Genomic DNA, 24,203 nt, shown 5'->3' with positions numbered 1-24,203 from the left:
ATAAATTTCCGAAACGCGTCGGGCCTATTTCAAACACGCAACTGCCCATACCAACTAACGCTTTGGGGAAGGCGCACGCAGGCTCGGGTGCTACCCGCTACTTGGACAACCCCATGGAGCGTAATATATATATATATATATATATATATATATATATATATATATATATATATATATATATATATATATATATATAAATGCAGATACACAGTGTATATTGTGCTATTTGTTACCATTGTAGAGCGTGGGGAGGGGCCATGACACACGTGAAGCAAAGCAATAAGCTAATCATGATGCCTTTCCCCTGATTCAACAATGGTACCCTGAACTTCTGCATACATGATTTTGTGCTACGACATTATGACAAGTGAACTTGTTTTAAAAAAAATAATAATAAAAACCCAGAATACTAGGGGTTAAACTGCTACAGTGACGCCTCTGGACAATGAGTCGTTTCCTTTGTAAAATAATTGATCCATGTTATATCCCCAGGGAATAAAATATTTTCACTGCTAATGTTGCTGTACAGTTGTAAAAAACCTCGAATTTGATCTTCGCACTGAAATAATAAATGTGTGACTGTCTCTCCGCCTCTCACACATTATTAAACCTCAGATGAGTCAACAGCAAACATATTGCATGTAAAAGCCACAGAGAAGCAAAAGAAGAATGAGGCAAGAGCATCAGAGGACACACACGTGAACATTTAGAAGTCCAAATGGACGACCTGAACAGTCTCTTATCCTACAAAAGGCTTTGTTTCTTAAAGTGGGGTTGAGAATAGTCATCTACGGCAAAAGGACAAACTAAAATGCAATCAACATCACAAAAAACCCATCTTCTAAGGGAGAATGGAGCTTGATCATTCATGCATAGAACAAAACCGGCTCCCCTTGGTCAAGTACTTCCCTTTACATGACTTGCGCAAGCATTACCTACTGCCTCTCGGACAGTCGAGATGTGCCCATTGGTCCAGTGTACTCTGTATTCCATCAGTGTCAAAAGGCCACAGGATGGAATGTGATGTAAAGCCAAATAACTAAATCAATAAGTACAAGAAGGTCAGGCATGGGGGCGTGGCTTTGGCGCCACCGCAAGATGGCGGATTCCGTTTAAGCTCCGCTTGTCGGCGGGACTTACTTTCGACGCAGAGCCGCATTTTCGACCCCTTTCTGCATCGAACAGCGGAATTCACTAGCGGAATATGCCGTGAGCATTTTATTTCTCTTTTTCTCGTCTTTTTTATCCTGGACTTCCCGCAATAGCTTCTGCTTGTTTTCCTCAATCGCGAGTGGCCGCCATTTTGTGCCGCCCAACTCGTGTTTCCTCAGCCAGTAATTTCTAAGGCTTTTTGCTCTCATTGCAGCTTTTTTTACTGGCGTTCTCAAGTTTTTATTTTCTTATAACAAGCATGGATGCCTTCATTGTTTACTGTCTGCTACTCCTTTGCAAACCATGAAAGGACCATTTATTTTTCTTCAACATGCCATCTCCTTTATGCTACAATATACTCTGATATGCCTTTTTTTATTGCAACCTAATTTTTCTGTAATCGGTTGCCACTTTGCTATTGCTCAATAATATTTTATGAATGTGTGCCTTCTTCTTCATGGACCTCATGTTCTTCTCCTCAGGATTTTATTCATGCACTTACAATGCCCTATTGGTGTTCCTAAGCGGCATGCTGCTGTGCATATAACGCTCTTGATCCTTTTTGTCTATGTGTGGCGATTTGGGCTACACCTATTTCCATCACCATAGCCTTGCTTTTCGCTGTCCTGTTCAAGGGGGTGGGTGGCCGTCTTAATTGACCGCTGAGCTCATCCCTCCCTACATATTTTTCTAACAGGCTATTGGTTGATATTTAGGAATTGATTTTTTCTTACCAAACTGTGGACAAATGTTCTCTTCTTCTGCACCAGTGCTTTTCCGGAGGCTTACAATTTTGCGCACATTCTTTTAGTACCACCTACTATCCAATTACTCTATTACAATGGCAAATGACTCACATTCAGCTAGGTCCTCTGTTACTGGTACGAAATCAAAAAGGCATAAAAATGACCCCCGTCACCTATTTCATCGTCACCTAACCCGGTGTTGGATTCCATTTTGGATGAGGTGCGGGGCCTCCAACCCTTCATGACTGCCACAAATGAAAAATTACAACAGATAGAGGACAGATGGATTGTTATGGAGAGTAAAGTGTTAGACCTAGAGCAGCGTGTCAGTGTCTTACAAGATATGTCCACTAAAATCCCTACTCTTGAACTGGAAATTCATAAATTGAAACTTCGTGCTGATGATTTGGAAAATCGTAATCGTCGCAACAACCTACGCTTATATGGTCTTCCGGAAAATGTTGAAGGTCCCGATATGGTTCGGTTCCTTCAAAAATTTCTTCCTGAACTTCTCAATCTGCCAGCATCTGAGTCTCCACTCAACATTCAGAGAGCTCATCAACTAGGTCGACTCACTTCCAACCCTGCTAGACCTCGAGGAATTATTATGCTATTTCTGGAGTTCACTGAACTTATGACTGTTTTAAAAGCCGTTAAACTATAACGTCGTCTCACCTGGTCTGGTCATAACATCTTCATCTCTCAAGACATCTCTAATGCGACTAATGCTCGTCGAAAATAATTCTTGTCTCTCAGACCTCAAACGAGAGCCCTCAACATTCAGTATGGTATCCTTCATCCATGCCTCTGCAAGGTTACTCATGATGGTCGTTCTCGAACCTTCGAGGACCCTGGAAAACTTAACATTTTTCTCCAGTCCTTTTCTTCCAATGGGATGGACACTGGCATTTGATCGTCTGTTTTGTTCTTATCTCTTGTTATATCTCTTTGTTTATCAGACTTATTCTTTTTTCTGACATATTGCTTTTTCTTCTCTATATTTTCACCTAATTGAATATTTCATCTCATTTAATTTACCTATCTTTTCTCTCTTCTATTTTCCTTATCCACCCTGTTCTATTTATTATGGCTCCTCTCTCTCTACTTCTTAGTTTTCTATGTAGTCCGTCTTGCCTCGCGTCACTATGCTCCCTTGTCATTGCTTTTTCTTATCTTTACACATCTGGCTGTCCTGCTTTGATCTGTGTACCCCTTTATCTTTAATCTCTTTCTTTTCTTCTCTTTTCCCTCTGTCCTGTCCTTTCTTCTTTTTCTTTTCTCTTCTTCTTTCTTGCATTTTGATCCTTATATGTTGCTTTTATATCTTCATGTATAATTATCTTTTGTGGTGTGTCTCCCCCTACAGTTTCATCCCTGAAGTTTGTCAACTCCGAATGTGTACTATCTTCCATTCCCTCCGTTATGTGTAATTTTGTCACGTGGAACTTTCGTGGTCTTGGAAACCCAGTCAAGCGTCAAAAGGTATTGTCTCACTTATCAAAATTTAATTCTCATATTTCTTTTCTTCAAGAAACACAATGTACTGATGTTGAATCTCTTAAGCTGAAAAGACAATGGGTAGGCCAAGTAATATTTTCTCCTGCTTCCCATAAAAAAGGAGGTGTTGCTATACTTTTCCATAAGGCTTTGGCGGTGCAAATTTTATCTACACTAAATGATACTGATGGACGATGGGTAATGGCAAAGATTGTTGTTCAAAATAAAACATTGGTCTTATTGAATATTTATGGTCCTGTTAAGCCTGACCCCAAATTTTGGAATGATAATAGGTCCTTCTTTCCTCGATTGATTGCCCTAATGTTATTGTTGCAGGTGATTTTAACCAATGGTTAGATCCTTTTTCTGACACTCTCCAAATGTAAATTTCAGCCCGATAAAACCCACAAAGCTTTTCAATCGGCCATTGCCTCTCGTCCAATGTATGGAAGACATTTAACCCTGATTTATTTGAATCTACATTTTTTTCTAGCGTCCATCATACCCGTTCCAGAATTGACTATATTTTAACTAGTAAATCTCTATTGCCCTCTATCCATAAATCTGAAATTGGCTCTATTTTTGTATCTGATCATGCTCCTGTATACGCTGTCCTTGATCTTACACATGTTTCCTCTAAATTCAGTCATTGGAAGCTTAACACCTTTTTGTTGACAGATCAGGTTTTTATTAAAGAAGCTTCTTCTTTCATTGAAGAATTTTTTTAATTTAACAACCCCTCAGATACTTCCATTCCTAACAACTGGGATGCCTTTAAGGCTGCCTTTCGTGCCTTTACCATTTCCTTTGTCTCTAAGAAGAAAAAGACATCAAGGAAGAAATATGAAGACCAGTTACGTAAACTTGAAGACTTAGAACATGTGTATTTTACCTCCCGCTCCTCTGTAGCCCTTCATGATTTAGTTAAAGCGAAAACTGAACTTAAATTGGCGACGACTGAAGGAAGCATGTAATATTCTGCTCAATGTTAACTCTAAAAATCATGGTGGACAAAATAAACCTAGGAAAATGTTAGCCAATTATTTAAAAATAAAATCGGAAAGTAAGACCATTGGCCCTATTCTAAATGAAACCACTAAAAACTTGGCTTCATCGGATGAAGATATTGCTGAGGTTTTTCATGATTATTATAAATCCCTTTACTCTGATGCCACTTTTCCCACTACTCAAAATCTGGAGACTTTTCTCAGGTTTGCCCTCCCCTCCATCTCTACCCGATGAATTCAACATGTTAGAAAAATACATTTCCTCCCAAGAGATTCTTAATGCTATCAAAGCCTTAAAAAAATCTAAAGCCCCTGGGCCTGATGGCTTACCTATTGAGTTTTATAATTCTTTCCAATCCATTTTTATCCCTAAACTTCTTCAATTTTTTAATTCCTTCATTGCAGACGCAAAAGCTTCTGGCTCCTTTATGGATGCTTTAATTGTAATCAAACCCAAACCTGATAAAGATCATTCCCTCTGTAAGAATTACCGCCCTATTTCATTAATTATGACTGTAAAATGTTTGCCAAAATTCTAGCTTCCCGTCTTGATACCATTATTCCTCTCTTGATTAATACTGATCAAGTCGGATTTGTGAAGGGCAGATTAGCATCTGATAATGCCCGAATATTTGCTAATATCATTTCATATGGCAAAAAATACAAATCTCCTCTTGCAGCTTTGGCATTGGATGCTGAAAAAGCATTTGATCGTATTAATTGGCAATTTATGTTTCAAACTCTTCAATGGTTTGGTTTTGGGCCCTCTTTTATTTCCTATGTTAAACTCTTATATTCCTGTCCCCGAGCCAGCATTTTTGTTAATAACCAATTCTCCAGGCCATTTTCTTTGTCTAGAGGCACAAGACAAGGCTGCCCCCTTTCCCTCCTACTTTTTATTTTATGCCTTGAACCATTCCTTGAACGCATCCGTGTTAACTCCCAGATTACTGGTTTCAAACATGGTTCTGTCGACTCTAAAATATCTGCATATGCTGATGATATACTTATTTATATGTCAAATCCCACTTACTGTCTCCCTCATTTTTTAAATGAAGTACAATTATACTCCAGTATTTCTGGATATAAACTTAACCTTTCTAAAACAGAAGTTTTACCCCTCAATGCTACATGCTATCAATTTATCTTTCAAGATACTAATTTTGCTTGGTGCCCCTCTAAAATTAAATACCTTGGTATCTGGTTTTCGTCCTCCCTTTGTGACAACATTAAATTCACATTTTCTGCATAATTTGATAAGATTCAATCACTTCTTCTCATATGGTCTCCCTTATACCTTTCATGGTGGGGCAAGTTGGATACTATTAAAATGATGATTGTTCCCCATATTTTGTATACCCTATCTATGCTTCCTATGAAATTTTCCAATACTCATTTTACTAAACTCAATTCTATATGTACCAAATTCCTCTGGAATAATAAACATCCGCGAATTGCCCTACATAAACTTATATGTCCTAAAGACAAAGGTGGTGTACGTTTCCCAGATTTTTCAGCTTATCACTCTGCATTCATGCTTAAACAATCCTTTGCATTGGCATATGAATTTATGGACAACCCTGTCCCCAAATGGGTTCTTTTTGAACGCTCCCTCCTGAAAAATATTTCTTTTCAGCAGAAAATTTTTATGTCAAATTGTACCTTTTTATCTAATAGTCCTATTTTAAAATGTTCCCGATCTCTGTTGTACAGTATTTTTTCTAAAGATTTCACCCCTCTTCAATGTTTCTTATCCTCATGTGTATGGTTTAATGGAATAATGGAATAATAAACATCCGCAAATTGCCCTACATAAACTTATACGTCCTAAAGACAAAGGTGGTGTACGTTTCCCAGATTTTTCAGCTTATCACTCTGCATTCATGCTTAAACAATCCTTTGCATTGGCATATGAATTTATGGACAACCTTGTCCCCAAATGGGTTCTTTTTGAACGCTCCCTCCTGAAAGATTTTTCTTTTCAGCAGAAAATTTTTATGTCAAATTGTACCTTTTTATCTAATAGTCCTATTTTAAAATGTTCCCGATATCTGTTGTACAGTATTTTTTCTAAAGATTTCACCCCTCTTCAATGTTTCTTATCCTCATGTGTATGGTTTAATAAGTTCCTCAAATTTAAAGGCAAATCATTTTATTACAAATATTGGAAAGAAAAGGGTATTGTTTTTGTTCATCAATTCCTGCATGATTATACGATTGTTCCTTTCTCTACCCTCCAAACTAACTATCAATTGCCTGACTCTTTCCTTAATGAATATGTCATTATTGTTAATGACATACAGTCCCACCTATATACTCTGTCCCTACCACATATCACCCACCTATAACGCCCTCCGTTCCTTTATATTCTTTATTTTCAATACACAGACCTAAAGCTGCCCTTGTATATAAGTTACTATTGTCCAACGTTACTGAAAGACCTACATCTTTAATTGAGATTGCATGGGAAACTGATTTGTCCGTTTCATTATCTATTGCTACATGGGACAAACTGTGGTCCAAACTATTTAAAGTTTCTGCTGCTGCTCGTATAACTCAGTCTTTGTATTTTATTTATCAAAGAGCTCTTCTTACTCCTGTTACTATTTGTAAATTTTCACCTTCATCATCTCCTTTATGCTGGTCCTGTAACTCCAAAACGGGCACAATAACACACCTTCTTTATGACTGTTCTAATGTTTTCTCTTTTTGGAATTCCGTGTGGAATATTTGCATGCTAGTGTTTAAGTTTACTACTACTTTAACAATACAAAATGTTTTTCTTGGCTCTTTATCATCTAATGTTGATGTTACATCTCCCTCTTCTAGATTATTTGATCTTTTTATTGCATTAGCTGTTAAGGTTATTTTATCCTCCTGGAAAGACAATTCAACTATTTAATTTCTGACTTGGTGGAATTTTATTTGTGATGAACATAGAATTGCTTCTGTTTCCTCCTCCTCTCTTTCTCACAAGATCAAATCAGATCTTCTTTGGCTTCCTTTCACTACTTATCTTTCTACACACTCTCCTATGCATTCATTTTTTCTTCTTTCTTCTTTATTGCTTCTACATAACAAATCTCTTCCTCTTTCTTCTGTCTTTCTTTCTCCCTCTCTCTTTTCTTTCTCTTCTCTCCATTCTTTTTCTTTCTCTCTTCCTTCATACTCCTTACTTATATTTGATTGAATTGCTCTTTGTCTAATTGGTATATATTAATTACGTTTAATATGATTTTTACTTGACTTTTCACCTTGTACTTATTTTGTTGCTTTTCTCTGGTTTGAAAACTTTATAAAAATGTATTAAAAAAAAAAAAAGGTCAGGCATCTACTCTTTGACATCCCAAATTAGGACAGCGATACAAATATGCATCGCTATTTCCCCAAGGAGAGATCCTTGCGGCAGTTTCTTACTGATCCTCGGTGAGTAATTATTGTTCCAAATTACCCAATGTGGCCTGAGCACACAAAAACTCAAACTGCTTAAATGCATCGCAGCCATCAATATTGTGCTAGATAAATGATGCCTAGCAATGGGAGATTTGTATATCGTCCGCCTTCCCTCAAAAATATGCTCATAAATATTAGGTTATGTAAAGAGATAGACAATGGCAAGGTTGTTACCTTATCTAAAGTACATTTCTGTAGACTTTTGGGATGATTTACGCACCAGTCTTGAAAATAGAGTAGGTTAACATTTGGTTGGGATTAAAGATTGGTACATTCAGTGGCGGCTAGTGAATTTTGAAAGTGGTAGGGCTGATTCACTGTCCCGAACTGCACCAATTAAGCATATCTAATGAGAGCCTGGCCTCTCTAAGAGGGACTTGGAGAGGTGTGTCAGTCTCCCTCTTAAGAAAATGAGCAAATATGCACAAAGGATACATTGTGCACACAGTTTACGACAGTGCTTTAAATGAAAAATTAGAAGTGCCGGTACTCACTAATTAGACTGGGTGGGCAGTTAGGGTCATGTCTGAGCGGGAGGAGGGGGGGCGTGGCTGTGAGCCAGGAATTTAACAATAGCCACATAAGTAAGCTTTAATGCAAATGTTCCGATTGTTCTGTAAAGCGCTTAAATGCCCATGGGCCAAATTTGTGCAATATCAAACTGCCTTCTTACATAAGGGAAATGGCAAGCATCAGCTTCTATATCATAGGTGCAGGGCCTAATTTCTGGCATTTAAGCGCTTTACATGACAATCAGAAAATTTGCATTATTACTTACTTTTTTAGCACCACTGGTTAAGGGAGCTGTCCAGAATCACAGGATGATGAGCTTATGTGGGGATTGGAACTGTCGGCAACTCTGACCACATCCTCATTCTCGTTGCGATGCCAATTAGAACCTAAAACTGCAGGAGCAACCCAGCGCAGGAATACACCCTTGCTTGCCATGCCCGTCCACTGTGACAGACCTATCGAAATTGGGCTTGATGTTCGTATTAAAATCACCTACCCACAATATTGTGACTGTCTTCATCTTAAGGACCGGACTCCACAATTTCAAATAAAAGTTGGAATCAGTGCTTGGGCCATAGACATTGACGAAAACACGGGCGCCACAGAGCACTCCCTGTACAAATGAAATAATGTCCCTGCTCATCAATAAGAAGAGTAGGATAAACATTCCATGGGCATCCCAGCGGGTGACCAAAATATGAAGTGGGGGGTGCACAACTCTGTTAGTAGGTAGTTGGATGCTGGGTTTATGCGTGGATGGGTGCACTCTAGGGAGACGGTCCGGCCGGGCGTCTGGAATAATAGAACTGAAAGGTGTATGCATCAACGTGCAAATACATCCCCTGAGAGGCACTCCATTAAATGTTCATCGAAATGATTACACAATTAGTTAGGTAATGTGGATTTTATTCATCCGTTTTTTCTCAAAAGATATGATGATCATAACACTGAAAATTAGCCATTTAGCTTATGCACGTACTCCGATGCATTTCGGGCGGTGAGCCCTTTGTCAAGGAGATCTGTAAGAAGAAGAGATGAGCCCAAATAAGGAAAGGAAATGGTAGAAGGGAGCAAAAATGTAACGTGAACGAAAAAAGTAACCGTTGTGCTGTGGGTGGGTGATGCGGTCAAAAGACTAGGGCGGCATGAAGTGTCTCAAATGGTGGAAGGGGGTGGATAGAGACGATATCGGGTAGCTGTGAGGGCACGGTGATGGAATGGGTTGGGTCATGGAATACAGACGTGTGCTGACATACCAAGTGAAGGTTAAACGTACGGAGTGCTCGCTAAACGCAGACGTGTGTTGACATGCCGGGTGAAAATTAAGCTAATGAAGTGCTCGCGTAAGAAAACGAGGTGTAAAAGGTACTTACATCGTGGCGGAAAGCCGCGTGAACTTCTAGGTTAAACGTCTGGAATCATATGGTGACACCAAGTGCTCTACGAACGGTGGTGTATGTGGGGAGTGAGGATGAAATGGAAGACGGACAGGGTGATCGAATTATTTGGACGCCATGTTGGAATGGGTGAATGAAGATGAAAAGTGGGGGCCATGATGGAAAGGGTTGAAGGGGTAGGGGAAGGCAAAATGAAAAATGAACAATAAGAAATGAGAAAAGGGTGTAAATAAGACGGTAACCAAATGATAGAAAAATAAACTGAACAAAGCAAAAGATATAATGAGAGTGCAGGTGAGGAAGGTGAACACACAGTTAGGGGAGGTAAATGTACAGTGAACACAGAGAGCAATGCTGTAACATATGACAGATAATAGATAGCAACTGTATTCTACGCGATCATTTAATCCGTGTGGCTTAAGAGTCTGTAAGCGATATATCCATTCCAATTCTTTTTTAAGAAGGAATTTGCGATTGTCAATGCCTTCAGTGCGAACAATAGTTTCCAGCACCGTAAATTGCAATTGTGCAATGGTGTGACGAGATTCAAGAAAGTGCATGGCAACATTGGATTTTTCTTGTTTAGTACGAATGTTCGATTTAGGTTCGTTGATGCGAACTTTAATTTTTCTTTCTGTCTTGCCGACATACAATTTCCCGCATGGGCACTTCAAGGCGTAAATGAGATTCATTGAATCGCATGTGGCATTCACGTGCAATTTAATCACATGGCCTTTCATGGGATGTTTAATTTGGTTTCCTCTAATGATGCAATTGCAATTCTTGCAATTAAGGCACGGTCCAGTTCCTTTGTAGATTTGGCTGGTGGGTGGTTGAGTGGAGAGAATCTCTTTGATATTCTTCCCTCTGGTGTGGGCAAATAGTGGAGGGGTGTCGAAGATCCCCCGAAAATCGGGTTCAAGTTGTAGAATAGGCCAGTGGGTAAGAATGATTCTCTTGTATTTGTGACTTGCGGTGGAAAATTTGGATACAAGAACTATGCGTTCTTGTGTGGATTTAATGCTCTTAGAGAGACTTTGTTGTCGAGAAATGTTGGCAACTCGTGTTTGAGCTTGACTGAGGATATTTTCAGGGTAACCTCTGTCCAGGAAACGTTGGTGCATTTCCTGGATGCGTGAGTGGTAGATCTGTTCATCGGACACAATTCTTTTGACACGAAGCATTTGCGAGAAAGGCAAATGCTTTTTGAGGGAACCTTGATGAAAGCTGTTAAAGTGTAAAGTGTTGTTGCGGTCTGTGCTTTTGCGGTGTAAGTCAGTGGAGATGCCGTTTTGGGTGATTTTAATCAAAACGTCAAGGAAAGAAATCTCTTTGTCGCTAATTTGCCATGTGAAACTGATTCGTTCGTCTTTGGAATTGAGTTCTGTCATAGCGTTATGCAGTGACTCTTGTGTGTCAACCCACACGATGAATAGATCGTCTATGTATCTGACGTATAGTTTCATTTTGCCGAATAAGTTGTGATTGGAATATATGTGACTTTTTTCAAAGTTCTCCATATAGATGTTGGCATATGTGGGAGCCGCACAATTTCCCATAGCCATTCCGGATAGCTGTAGGAACCATTTGTCGTTCTCTTGGAAGTAGCTGTGGTATAAGGTGTATATCATTAGCTCCATGAGAAAGGTTTGCATGGATGGATCGATGTTACTCTCAAGGAGAGCACGTTCTACTGCTTCGATGCCTCCCTGGTGGGGTATTGAGGTGTACAGCGAGTTGACATCGGCTGTGCATAATATCAAAGTCTCGTCAGTGTCGATGGAGATGTTAGCCAGTGTATTCAGGAATTCTGTGGTGTCTTTTATATAGCTCTTGGATTGAATCACCAGTGGTTGGAGATATTTGTCAATGTATTTCCCCGTGGGTGGAGAAAGAACATAACGCCACTACTGTGCGAACAAATTCCGCAGCGAAGCCTGCCCAACCTGAGCGTCTGCCCTGGCATCAGAGTCCAGGCAGTAATGCTTAGCAAAGGTATGAACCGACTTCCAAGTGGCGGCCTTGCAGATTTCTGCAATCGGCACATTACGGAGCAAGGCTGTCGTGGCAGCCTTGCCCCTGGTGGAATTAGCCTTAGGCTTACCTCCTAAGGTCTTATTAGCTTTTTGGTAACACAATTGTATGCAGGACACAATCCACCTAGAAATGGACTGCTTAGAGGTAGCAAGACCCGTCCTGACCGATCCATAATTGATAAACAATTGGTCTGACCTACGAATATCTTTGGTCTTATCCAGATAAAATTTCAACACCCTCCTCACATCCAGGGAATGCAAAGATCGTTCTGCCGGAGAGGAAGGATTCTGAAAAAACGTAGGCAAAGTTATGGTCTGGTTGACATGAAAATCAGAAATAACCTTGGGAAGAAATGTAGGGTGAGTACGCATCACAACCTTAGCAGCATGAAATACAGTATAAGGTTCAGTACAACACAACGCCTGAATTTCACTCACCCTGCGGGCCGATGTAATGGCCACGAGGAACGCCGCCTTCCAGGACAGGTGCTGCAACGAAGCCTTGTGAATGGGTTCAAAAGGCTCCTTCATCAATCTGGACTGCACCACATTCAATTCCCATGAAGGCGAAGGAAGCCTGACAGAAGGGAACACCTTCTTCAACCCTTCCAGAAAGTCTTTGATCACAGGGATCTGGAAAAAAGAAGTCTGCGAAGGGCACTTCCTGTAGGCAGTCAATGCAGCAAGATGAACCCTAATGGAATGAACATTAAGGCCAGACTGCGCCAAATGCAAAAGGTAAGGAAGGATGACATCTTCCTTGCAGGTTGTAGGGTCATGGTTCTTAGACTGGCACCAGATACAAAACCACTTCCACTTGTAAGCATATGAAGTCCTAGTGGAAGGCCTCTTAGACTCCTTCAGTATGTCCATGCAATCTTCGGGCAGATTCAGATGGCCATATTGCACTACCTCAGGAGCCATGCCGCCAAACTCAAAGACGAGAGGCTGGGGTGTAACATCCGCCCCCCGAACTTCGTGAGAAGGTCCGGCCTGCACGGCAACCGAATGTGAGGAAGGAGAGATCGGTGAAGCAGGTCCGTGAACCACCACTGCCTGGGCCACTCCGGGGCAATGAGTATCATCCGAGCCCTGGACCGGGCCAGCTTGATGAGTACCGCCGGAATCAGGGGAATGGGTGGAAAAGCGTACAGAAAGCTGTTCGACCAGTTGATCCATAGCGCATTCGCCAGCGTCCCCTGCTGGTAGTACCTGGAGGCGAAGTCTCGGCATTTGCTGTTTTCGGCGGTGGCGAACAGATCTATGTCTGGGGTCCCCCACCTTGCGAAGACGTCTCCTAGTACTTCGTCGTTGATGACCCATTCGTGGTTTTCCTGAATCAGTCTGCTCAGTGCGTCTGCCTGAACATTCTGCACACCCGGCAGATGGGTAGCCGTTATCGTCAGTCCTCTGGCCAGGAGCCAGTGCCAGATCGCCTGCGCCTCCTGTGACAGAGTGCGAGATCTCGAGCCCCCCTGCTTGTTGAGGTAGTACATCGTGGTAGTGTTGTCCGTTTGCACAAGCAGGGAGCTGGTCTGGAAGGACGGAAGAAAGGCCTTCAGTGCCAAGTGAACAGCTCTGAGTTCCAGGAAGTTGATGTGATAAGTGGCCTCCACCGGAGACCACGTTCCCTGAATCTGTAGAGTCCCGGAGTGCGCTCCCCATCCCAGGAGAGAAGCATCCGTCACGACAGTCTGCGTGGGAATGTCCTTGTGAAAAGGAACCCCTCTGAGGAGATTCCCCGCCGAACACCACCACTTCAGAGACTGAAGAGCATGCAGAGGCAGTCGTATCCTGTCGTCTCAGGATCCCGTCCTCTGATCCCACTGGTCTTCCAAGCACTCCTGCAGCGGTCTCATGTGCAGTCGTGCGTGCGGCGTCAGGAAGATACAAGAGGCCATCGAACCCAGTAGAGAAGACACCGTCCTCACTGTTGTAGATGGAGCCGTCATAAGAGCCTGAGCCTTCCGAAGGAGAGATAATCGTCGCTCTTCCGAAGGAGACACGCTTGCTGACAGCGTATTGATGGAGGCTCCCAAGTACTGAATGCATTGGACCGGAGTCGGGACAGACTTGGCCATGTTGATGTGCAACCCCAGCTTGTTCAAGAGAACGCACGTCTTCTGGAAGTGTGCTCTCGCTTCCGAGAAGGAGGATGCCTTGATCAACCAATCGTCCAGGTACGGGTAGACAAACACCTTGTTCCTCCACAGGTGCGCTGCTACCACCGCCATGCACTTCGAGAATGTTCTCGACGCAGACTTCAGTCCGAATGGGAGTACTGTGTATTGATAATGATTGGTGCCGACTTGGAACCGCAGGAACTTCCTGTGTTTGTGTGCAATGGGCACATGGAAGTAAGCATCCTGTAGGTCTATAGCACAGAGCCAGTCTCCCTGTTGCAACTGAGGATAAATCTGATGCAACGACAGCATGCGAAACTTTTCCCTGCGAATCCATTTGTTTGCCTGTCGCAAGTCCAGAATGGGCCTGAACTCGTTCTTGTCCTTCTTGCGAACCAGGAAGAACCGGGAGTACAGACCTCTTCCTCTCTGGGACAGAGGCACGTCTTCTATCGCCCTTTTCCTTAACAGGGTATCGGCCTCCACCTGGAGCTCTAGCAGTTGAAACCGCGAGCTGACCGGAGGAATCGATGGAGGCGGGCCGGTGAACCGAAGACTGTATCCATTGCAAACAATATTCAGCACCCACTTGTCCTGAGTAATTTTTCTCCACTCTGCCAGAAAAGATTGAATGCTTCCCCCTACCGGAGTGGGTAACGGATCCGGGGGAAGTAAGTACCTAGGGCCTAGACCCAGTTTGGCCCTTGGGCGCCGGAGCCGACTGCTGGCCTCCCCTGCCCCTCTGGCGCTTCTGGAACGGCTTACGGAACTGCTGTTGCTGTTGCGAATGTCCCGAAGCCTGGCCACGTCCGCGGCCTTGCCCACCGGACCGCCGTTGGAAAGGGCGGTACGGCTTCTTTGCCTCCTTAGGCTTCTCGAGGCCCACCGCCGTGAGCGTCTCGGCCTCCGCCTTCATGCGGGCCATCTCGTCGTCCGCATGCTTCCCAAAAAGAGACTTGCCGGAGAATGGCAGGTTGGCCACCCTCTGCTGTGCGTCCGGTTTCAGGGACGTAAGACGGAGCCAGGCGTGACGTCTTTGGTTGATTCCATGGCAAAACCCGTGAGCAGTCAACAGGGAAGAGTCCGCTGCCGCGCTGATGATCTGGTTGGCCACCAGCATCCCTTCACTCAGCACTTCCTGAAAGTCCTCACGTTGCTCACGAGGCAAGTGCTCCGCAAAACGCTCAAGGGAGTCCCAGAGGGCGCGGGCGTACCGACCCAACAGCGCCGTGGCACTCGCAGCCTTCATGGAGGTGGCGGCCGTTCCACAGACCTTTCTCCCTGCCGAATCCATCCACCTAGACTCCTTATCCGGGGGAACCGTGGATGACGGAGTGGCGGCATGTTGTTTGCGTGCCGCCGTCACAATGACTGAGTCCGGAGGGGGTTCCGCTCTCAGAAAAGCCGGATCCGAATCCGGGGCCTGGTACTTCCTCAGCAACCTAGAAGGCGCCGCCTTTGTCACCGCGGGGGTGAGGAAAAGGTCCATAGCTGGCTCCTCCAGGCCCGGCACCAGAGGCAGGAGAGGGCGCGACGAGTGTCTTTGGTGCAATGTCTCAAATATCACTGACGTCTTAGGCGTGGGCACCGTCAGGGGTATGCCCAGCTTAGCAGCGCCCCTCAAGAGGACATCCTGGAACGCCACCAGGTCATCAATCGGGGACACCCTCGTGTCCGGAGATCCCGACAAGGCAGGGGAATGCTCCCTGGAACCAGAGGATCCCGTACGGGATCGAGACTCGCGCCTCCTATGGCGGCGTCTCGACCGCGTGGACGACCTGTGTCGCGACCTGTCCCGCCTCCCAGAGCGAGAGCGAGAGCGAGACCTGCCAGTCCGTGGCCGCCCCACCGGTCTCTGTGGGGGGGTCCCCCTCGGAGCCTCCTTGGGTGCAGGTTTAGGGGTCCCCTTAGGAGGTACAGGCAAATACGGCAGAGAAGTGGACCTCGGCGGAGGAACCTTCGGCTGCGGGGCCGGCCCACGCGGAGGGACCGGTGGCGGCTGGTCGCCCGTTGGAAGTGGAGGCAGTGGCGGAGGATCCTCTTTAGGAAGAGGAGGAGGAGGAGTGACCGCCTTAGGAACAGGAGTATGCGTCGACCGAGGCTGAGAAGGAGTGTACACCGCAGAGTACACCGTGCCCGGTGACCCCTTAGGCGAAGAGGGCTGAGAGCCCGCCCCTTCAGCTGGTGATCGCTTCCTCTTGCGTCCCCCACTGGAAGCAGCGTAACTTCTGGGACTAGAATCCCTCTTGCGACGCTTTGGAGAGCCTGACCGACTCCCAGACGTCGACCTCCGTCTGCTCGACGTCGAGCGTCGCTTTTCCGCCGTCGAAGGACGTTTCCGTGACTCCGGCGTCGAACGCCGCCTCCGCGACGTCGACCTCTTCTTCCTCGGCATCGAACGCCGATCCCTCGACGTCGACCTCTTCTTCCTCGGCGTCGAACGCCGATCCCTCGACGTCAAAAGCCGATCCCTTGACGTCGACCTCTTCCTCCGTGACGTCGAACGGCCCTTCCTCGACGACGAGCGTCGATGCCGCCGTCTAGATGCTCTCGACGTCGAGGATCCCCTCGACGTCGACCGGCGGTGTCGCCTCGACGGCGAGCGCAGATGTCCATGACGTCGGTATGAAGCCCTCGACGTCGACGATGAAGATGACGTCGACGGCGGCTTCGTCAGCGGTGCCTTCGACGTCGAGTCGTCCCGATGTCTCGACCCGGAGCCCCGGGGAGAAGGGGAGCACACCGCCGTCATCCCTCTCGACGTCATCGTCAATGCCATCGACGTCGACGGAGACCGGGACCGCTTGCTGGGCTTCCTGCCTCTGGGGAGCCCCCCAGAGGCCTCAGCAGAGGCAGAGGGAACCTTCCCGGACTGCCCAGACCCACCTGCAGCCTGCAGGCGCCTCTCCTCAAGGCCAGACAGCCTGATCTTCGCCCTTTCCTTCAGAGTACGAGTTGTAAACTGCTGGCAGATGACACACTCCTCAGGGACATGATCTTCGGGGAGGCAGACATCATGTGGATCACCTCTGGCCTTCTTCCTCATACATGCTGGACACTTCACAAAGAGTCCAGGCATTTTAGAGCCCTAAAACACCTGAAGCAGCACACAGAAGAGAAAGAGAACACCAAGAGAGTAAACTTCAACACTTTTAAAACACAAAAGTGCCAAAACATGCAATAAACCCTTGAAACAAGGGAGAGCTCAATGCCAGGGTCCTGCAAGCAGGAGCCGGAAAAAAGAACTGAAGTCAGTTGGACCTGCTATGCATTCTGGGATACTGGGAGAAGGTTCTAGAAGGTTTCCTTAAAGGCACAGTATCCTGTTTAAGCCACATAATGGCAGCCTATGGGGCTTGTCTGTCCAGGCCTTCCTCTCTATCATTTCTGAGGGGTTTTGCAGTAAAAGAAAGGGAAATCTGGACAGGCTTTGCTGTTAGTGGATTTTTGGTGGAATTTCTAGTTGAAGTACTGGACAGTGTAGCCTGTGGATATAGGCTGCATTATTTGTCTTTAAATTTTCTCTTAAGTGTCTTTGCAGTTCTGCAATTTTTTGACAACTTAAGAGATTATTTTTGATTGCCGGGGTCCACGCACATGGGCGGGACTATTCACTAGATTATGACTATACACAGAGATCCCCTACTACAGAAATATCGCTTACAGACTCTTAAGCCACACGGATTGAATGATCGCGTAGAATACAGTTGCTATCTATAATCTGTCATATGTTACAGCATTGCTCTCTGTGTTCACTGTACATTTACCTCCCCTAACTGTGTGTTCACCTTCCTCACCTGCACTCTCATATCTTTTGCTTTGTTCAGTTTATTTTTCTATCATTTGGTTACCGTCTTATTTACACCCTTTTCTCATTTCTTATTGTTCATTTTTCATTTGGCCTTCCCCTACCCCTTCAACCCTTTCCATTATGGCCCCCACTTTTCATCTTCATTCACCCATTCCAACATGGCGTCCAAATAATTCGATCACCCTGTCCGTCTTCCATTTCATCCTCACTCCCCACATACACCACCGTTCGTAGAGCACTTGGTGTCACCATATGATTCCAGACGTTTAACCTAGAAGTTCACGCGGCTTTCCGCCACGATGTAAGTACCTTTTACACCTCGTTTTCTTACGCGAGCACTTCATTAGCTTAATTTTCACCCGGCATGTCAACACACGTCTGCGTTTAGCGAGCACTCCGTACGTTTAACCTTTACTTGGTATGTCAGCACACGTCTGTATTCCGTGACCCAACCCATTCCATCACCGTGCCCTCACAGCTACCCGATATCGTCTCTATCCACCCCCTTCCACCATTTGAGACACTTCATGCCGCCCTAGTCTTTTGACCGCATCACCCACCCACAGCACAACGGTTACTTTTTTCGTTCACGTTACATTTTTTCTCCCATCTACCATTTCCTTTCCTTATTTGGGCTCATCTCTTCTTCTTACAGATCTCCTTGACAAAGGGCTCACCGCCCGAAATGCATCAGAGTACGTGCATAAGCTAAATGGCTAATTTTCAGTGTTATGATCATCATATCTTTTGAGAAAAAACGGATGAATAAAATCCACATTACCTAACTAATTGTGTAATCATTTCGATGAACATTTAATGGAGTGCCTCTCAGGGGATGTATTTGCACGTTGATGCATACACCTTTCAGTTCTTTCATCCCAGCGGGTGCCCATCTTACTTTCAGTCTGACTGGTCAAATGAGTTTCTAGGAGGATTGCAACATGTATACCATGGCGATCCAGGTAGGCCAACACTTGGCGTATTTTGCAGGGGCTATTTACCCCCAGCACATTCCATCTCACCAGTGATATAGTATCTCGAGGCATTGACACCAACCTATATTAAGTAATGTCATTGGGATAACCCGTACATTTGTGTGGTACAGCCCACAGAGGGGAAATAAAATAAACCGATCACACAATCTCAAGCAAGAGCCAGCTGAGCTACTCCTGGACTGCGAAGATTTCACTAGCTTCAACAGAAGAACTTCTCGTGTGATAAGCCATCAGTACAACTCTTGCAGCACTTATCCAACAAACAACCTTATAGCGGCAAAAAGTACTCTCATACAAACAAAATTATGCAACAACCGGTTATAGGTGTTCCGAAATCAGCACGAACTGCACCTCACAAATGAATCTCATCTATACTGGAAAAGCTCGTATCTTTTTCAGTAAATGTGTGCGGTCTCCAAACAACAACTTTACATTTCTTATCACATCACAATCGTTTCCAGGTCAGTGCCCGTAATCGTTCAAATATCAGTTTTTAATGTTGAGAAAGGGGACAGTTTTGCAACAATTAACAACTGAATCTTTTCTGACAGCAGTAGCAGGATCTTATCTCACTACAGAGAACGGGCACAGCAAGGGAAGAACTGCAAGCATCACTGCAAAAATGAGATATACATCAGGCAGCTCAAGGGCAAGCTTGGGCTATGCACACATAGCAGCTACAGCACAGGCAGCAAGGTTGTACATTAAACAGCTGGAACATGGCTGTGCAATCTTCCTTACAGAGGAATAAGGTTCATTCAGCAAAGGCAGAAGGGCATGTTTGAGGACCACACAGAATGTTTACCATGTGCACTGTTGCAATCTTCCTCCTACACAAAGCTGGTGGTCAGCAGAGTCAGATGAATAGCAATTGTCAAACAAAATCAGGTTCAAGAAGGCCAGACACAGAGTTAGCATGACTCATCTGACATAGGGAGGTGCCGTGATGGCAGCACGAGTGAAAGCTCCATTTGCAAGTAACAGCTGAGACACTAACACTAGGAAACGTTTGTCAAAAGGTAATAGCACCTGCACTTTGCGCAGTAAACAAGTGTGGTACAGGCAGCAGTGAAAGAAACTTCTCAAGGTGAACAGGCGTGGGCATCAGAATTGAACCACTGGCGGAGGATGGCGCAAGAGTAACTTACCAATAGTGAAAAATAATACATCTTTCATATGGATTTGGATGCTGTGGATTTGCTGTGAATAATATTGTTTTATCTTAAACCCTTTAACTGCAGCAGTTCATACAAGAAAAGGAGCATGAAAAATAGAAAATCAGCCTCCTTGTACTATTATCGCTCACTCGTCGATATTTCTGATAACCATAGAGAAGTTATACATTGTGAAAACATGGTTCTCTAAGCTTAACTCGTCCCCCACCCCACATTCATGGTTTCGAATTGGTAATTTAGGTGAATTATTTATGAAAGTATAACATCACATGCTTTCAATGTAGACATGCATGCTTGCTGTGAACTCGCTCTGAGGGATTATTTTGCATACAGCTCCATTAAGAAATAACATTAAAAACAATTACAAGGAGAAGTGTCTTTCAAGTGGCCCCTTATTTGTAACCAAATACACTTTACCATTCACTCACATGCACCGTCTGTGACGCTCAAGGAGGCCATTTGGTATCTGCCTTTTTGTGGGTACACTTCTGACCGGGCTTTGAAAGGAGCTTGGGGTGGATCGCACTAAATACCTCACAGAGATGATTGGAATCAGCGCACAGGATCACCATCATCCACACTTTAACAAAGAATGTATGATGTGTTAACCCAAAGCACGCAAGTGCCTGTCCTAAAAGGTGCTTGACATTACCTAGGAAGAAAAGGACTGTATACTCCTCCAACCCTGCTGCCCCTTTCCCATCTTGAGGGAGGATGGGGTGGGGTTATTGACTCACCCACGTAATGAAAAGGGTGGAATTAAAGAAGTAATCAGGACAGCAAGGAAATGAATGGTCAATCCCTCTGCTTCGGGCTGTGAAGTGCTATGCCTGAAGCAGTATTAAATCAGTGGCAAGGTGAACTACTAATTGTGAAGGAGGACGGGTGGGACTTTCAAGTGGAGAAAGGGCGGTCTCTACAGGTTTGCGGGCTGATCGTTTGAAATAGAAAAACTGATTGAAACTTCAGTCACTTACCAAATGCTGCAGCCAAACTGCAGTAAATCTTATATTTCTGCCTGAAGGTAGAGCAGCCTCCTCACCTGTGTAGGTCATAACTGGGTGGAGCCCTAAAGCTCATATGGAGCAGCCGCTACTGGGCACGTGCATACAGTGTTCCTACTGTTAAATCAGAGAACCATTCTTCCAGTTAATACACTTGGTAAGTTATTTATTTATAGAACACAGCCTTCTCAAACAAGGAGTCTCTTGGCATCACAGCAAAGAAGAACAGGTAAGACCTGGAACGAACTGTGTAAGTTAAATACTGCACAACAAGGTCTTTAGCAGTTTGCAGGATCCAAGGTAGTTACTAAGGGAAGGAGCACAGGTGGGGCATTTCATACAGCAGCAGACTGCAGTACGCATGCCCTGCCATCTACGAGAGGTGTGGTCGAAAACAAGGAGGAGTGATGAGATTAGTCTCATTTTCTCGACTCTGCTAGATACAATTTGACAAATTTATAGCAAAAACTCAGAGGATTTCCTTAACCCCTTCTCCGCGGGGCTAATTGCGGCGCTGGGGTGAGGGGGCGCACGCAGCGCCACGGTGCTCGTGACGAGCTCAGCTCGTCACGCTGCACGGTGGCGCTGTGCTGATGACTAGCTCAGCTCGTCATGACCACGCCCGTTTTTTAGAACGCTCAGCACCGCTGAGGAATTAGCCCCGCGTGTGAGCGCCGCGCGTGTCATGACGAGCTCAGCTCGTCATCAGCACACGGCCACCGTGCCTCATGACGAGCTGAGCTCGTCATGAGCACGCAAGGAGTTAATCAGGATACACCCAGGCTCTTCAAAAATATTAAATTCTGAGCTCTAAAAGCAGGTACACTCTTCCTAAAGAGACAGTTGTGTGCAAGGTGACATTCTCAAACAATTTACCCTTTACATTGTACAGTGCATAATTACAAATATACACATGATCAAAAGTCCTAGCCCTACGCTTTGTCAGTAACGGTTTCCCAAGAGAACTAAATATGTACATTACTTACTGGTGGAGAAGATTGTAGCGCATCCGGTCACTGGGGATCTATTTGTTGTCATGAACACATTTTTACACCTAGGCACAAGAAAAAAAGCCATTTTGAAGACATGGAGTAAATAAAGGGTTATAAAAAATGCACAACAATAATATAAATAAATACAAAGAATTACCCAACAAACGCATATGGTAATTGTTTTTATATGAAGCAGGACCAATGCAGAACCATAAACCCAATCACGAAACACGAACACAATAAAGCAAACAAACTAATACCAAAAATATATTGTATTTTGATATTTAAACAAGAATGACTTCTGAACACTTTATGTTAACTCCCACGATTACTCCATTACTCCATGTAATCTTTAATTTGCATTTGGCAGTTACCTACAGTTCACATATTTTATTTAATTAAAGAACCAAGAATCCCAGGGTAGACAAAGCTGTCAAACAAACTCAATAGTGCCAGTCACATATTCCCAAAATGAATCTTGCCCGAAGGTGTTTAATATTTGTGATGATAGTACGTATCTAACTAGGTCAACCTGTTTGATTGGTGGGGTTTGCTATACACAACAAGGCCACTTGTTACAATGTGTAATAAAGAACCTGTTTGACACAACAAATAAATGGGTACAGAAAAATATGCTTTGCAGTCCTCTCTCGGTTTAAAGAACCAGAAGAACTGGAAGCTGGGGGTGGTGAAGAAAGAAACAACCAGACTCATTCCAGTAACTGCAGTTTGTTGCTCGCATAGCCCTCTTTCAAACTGTGACGCTAGTTAGCATCCCAGCGCAGTAATGGCCCCAATACCGCCAACATGCAGATTTAACCCAATGGAGAGTCTAAAGTTCTCAATATTTCAAAATCCCTTTTGCGGAAGGTAGGAAAGCATGGACGGAAGTCTGAAAGAATACAGACGAGCCAGGTCTTGACAGTGATAATGTAGAACTAGAGCACAATGACTGTTCATACCTTACAGATTCACGATCTGGGTATTGTCTTGAGTCTACACATTGACGTGGAGCCTCCGATAAGGTGATAAATTACTCAGAAGGCTTGTGCCCCCCCCATCTACCCTCTATACAAATCTACACCTGAAGTCATATCTACACATTAAGTCAAGAATTTAATCTTCAGTCAGCAGCATCAATAAACTACATACACAGATTTACCATGCGCAGTAGGGCGGTCACCTTTGAGTTATCCTTATTCTGCATTGCTAGAGACTCGGTTCAGGGCCAGCCACAATAACGTCTTCCCCAAACCCTTCTTGCATATGAAAATGTAATCCTCATCGAGACAAATGGATTACAAAACCTTTAAAAAACAAAAGGCAAAAAAAATACTCTGCTTAGGGATTGCCATCTTTTAAAGTGTGGCGGAAAACGTGGAGGCAAAAGCTGTGCATAATTTTGTTTGACAAAACAATTATACAAGGAAAATCTATTTCTCTCTAGTGATTCCCCGAGGGGGTACTACAGTAAATGTAATCTCCATTCGTCCAAATGCAGTTTTAAAGAAAGGTTTTGAAACAAAGGCTATTATAGAACTACCAGCAGAAGCCATCGCTAGTCTGCACCTAAATGCATATTCCCAAAACTATTTCAATTGCATGTGGATGTTGGACTCATACCCGCAACAAACCTTTTTAACGAATGAAAAATTACGGTTAAGAATTCACAGATATCGATTGTGTACTTGTAGAGATTTACCAGCACAAAGATTTTCACGTGAATAAACCTATTCACAGAAGCTCGGAGTATGCAGAGAGTGGGCTTTCCAGGGATAAAATGCCCTTTGACTTTATTCACACCCACAAACTGACACGTGGGGCTTTACACTCCACTCCTACCCTTTCTCAAACTGGAAAAGGTTAGAAATTTGCTCCCAACAAGGGTTGCAATTAACCCCCTTCTACTATGTGAAACTGAACAAAAAGCCCCCAAACCTGTGTGACTGTAGCAGAAGAAGCTTTTTCGTGGGTGAAAGTATTTTCCCATGTTAAAAACAAACATTGGTAAAGCAAATAGGTCTCGCCTATGTGTGAGCTAATGCCTTTGCCAGTGCCTTTTAGACATGTCGTAAACCAGCCTGGCTACTGTTCAACGTGGCTAAAAGTGGCGTAGAGTGGTACAGAGGAGAGTGGCGCAGAGGAGAGTGGCGCAAAGGAGAGTGGCGCAAAGGAGAGTGGCGCAAAGGAGAGTGGCGCAGAGGAGAGTGGCGCAGAGGAGAGTGGCGCAGAGGAGAGAGTGGGTGTAAGTAACTAAATCATCAATAGAGACAGCAGATATTGTGAAACAAACAAGAAGCTG

General features: G+C 44.3%; 1 protein-coding gene across 5 annotated transcripts in view; it reads right to left on the bottom strand.

The window, feature by feature from the left end:
* The window catches only part of SGMS1 (sphingomyelin synthase 1), a 922,685-nt gene that overhangs the window by 609,243 nt on the left and 289,239 nt on the right, over positions 1-24,203 (bottom strand). For all 5 annotated transcript variants that reach the window (XM_078642900.1, XM_078642901.1, XM_078642896.1 and 2 more), the window contains exon 3: positions 21,896-21,963. The gene's annotated coding sequence lies outside the window, so the exon portion shown is untranslated. The remainder of the gene's footprint in view (positions 1-21,895; positions 21,964-24,203) is intronic.

Source organism: Lissotriton helveticus, chromosome 5_1, assembly GCF_964261635.1.
Source record: "Lissotriton helveticus chromosome 5_1, aLisHel1.1, whole genome shotgun sequence".
NCBI lineage: Eukaryota > Metazoa > Chordata > Amphibia > Caudata > Salamandridae > Lissotriton > Lissotriton helveticus.
This window is presented reverse-complemented; position numbering and strand designations above follow the sequence as displayed.